Below are 1,850 nucleotides of genomic sequence, written 5' to 3' on the forward strand. Positions count from 1 at the left end.
CTGGGATGCAAGATGAGCATCATCATATCCAGCTTCACACTGATCCTTTCCACCCCCTCCCCAAAGTATTGGAGACAGAACCCAGGGCCTCACTAGACAAACACCTAGCCCTGAGCTAAAGCCCTTCTTGTCCAGCCCACGCTGATTTTTAAAGAAACACCATCCAAGCTGACAGTTCCTCTGTTCCTTCTCACAAAGTCCTGAAGGAATCCTGACAGCAGCCTAAGGCTCAGCCAAAACTAGATGCCCATTTCACAGAACAGGAACTGTCAGGGACCTTCCTTCTGACCAGACCATCATCACCACAGACTCTAGCAGGTTAAGGAACATGTGGCCTAGAAATGGTGACCCAGGCTCTGCCAATAGGGGAAGAACAGAGTGTGAGCGTTGGCTCGGGAAACTCTTAATCTAAAGGAAAGAAAAAGGACGTGTTCCTTTGCTTTATGCGTCTGAAATAGAATAATGAAATAATCCCGGATTTTAAAATCTTCTGTTTATAGTTTATTCTTGGGAGGGTCTAGAGGAAATGCAATCTGTGGGTCTTATTTAAGGATTCACTGTGGTAAGCCATATCTAATCCCTCTCTCCAGTGGAGGGATTTATGAAGGCTACAACAGAAGGCTACCTATCTGTTGCGCACGGTAAATTTTCCCAGATTTTTATTTAGTTTTTTTTATTAGATATTTTATTTACATTTCAAATGATATCCCCTTTCCCAGTGGTTTCCCCTCCAAAAAGAAAAAAAAAAAAAAACCTCTATTCCCTCCCCCCACTCTTCCACTCACCAACCCACCCTCTCCTACTTCCTGGCCCTGGCATTCCCCTGCACTGGGTCATAGAACCTTCACAGGACCAAGGGCCTCTCCTCCCACTGAAGACTGACTAGGCCATCCTCTGCTACATATGCAGCTGGAGCCATGAGTCCCACCGTGTGTACTCTTTGGTTGGTGGTTTAGTCCCTGGAAGCTCTGAGGATACTGTTTAGTTCATATTGCTGTTTATCCTAAGGGGCTGCAAACCCTTCAGTTCCTTGGGTCCTTTCTCTAGCTCTTTCATTGGGGACCCTGTGTTCAGTCCAGTGGATGGCTCTGAGCCCCTACTTCTATATTAGTTGGGCACTGGCACAGCTTCTCAGGAGACAGCTATATCAGGCTCCTGTCATCCAGCACTTGCTGGCATCCACAAGAGTGTCTGGGTCTGGTGATTGCATATGGGAAGGATTCCCAGGTAGGGCAGTCTCTGGATTGTCCTTCCTTCAGTTTCTGCTCTATACTTTGTCTCTGCAACTCCTTCCATGGGTATTTTCTAATACCCCATTCTAAGAAGGAATGAAGTATCCACACTTTGGTCTTCCTTCTTCTTGAGTTTCTTGTGGTTTGTCGATTGTATCTTGGGTATTCCGAGTTTCTGGGCTAATATCCACTTATCAGTGAATGCATACCATGTGTATTCTTTTGTGATTGGGTTACCTCACTCAGGATATTCTCCAGATCCACTCATTTCCCTAAGAATTTCATAAAAAAATATGGAATGCTTCAAAAATTTACGTGTCATCCTTGCTCAGGGGCCATGCTAATCTTCTCTGTATTGTTCCAATTTTAGTATATGTGCTGCCAAAGCAAGCACTTTATTTAGTTTATAGCATTTGAACAATAAAGGAAATGAAAGGAATGAAAATCACCCATGATCCTACCATCCTAACCAATGAGCTCTTCCTGTTGCTCCTCCATCCTTTCTTTGTGGCAGACAGGATTACAGAGGTGATCAGTTTATGTTGTAGTCAGCTCTTCCCCCCAACATTTCATCACCAGAATGCCACATACTCTTCATAATTATCATTTTAAAATAAA

At 44.1% G+C, this 1,850-nt stretch overlaps 1 non-coding gene across 1 annotated transcript; it reads right to left on the minus strand.

Moving 5' to 3' along the window:
- Window positions 1-1,519: 1,519 nt before the first annotated feature.
- Window positions 1,520-1,626, minus strand: LOC116097189. Its single transcript, XR_004121251.1, has one exon. It is a non-coding gene; the product is annotated as a U6 spliceosomal RNA (small nuclear RNA).
- Between the last annotated feature and the right edge of the window lie 224 nt (window positions 1,627-1,850).

The sequence above is a fragment of the Mastomys coucha genome, unplaced genomic scaffold (assembly GCF_008632895.1).
Source record: "Mastomys coucha isolate ucsf_1 unplaced genomic scaffold, UCSF_Mcou_1 pScaffold18, whole genome shotgun sequence".
NCBI classification, from domain to species: Eukaryota; Metazoa; Chordata; class Mammalia; order Rodentia; family Muridae; genus Mastomys; species Mastomys coucha.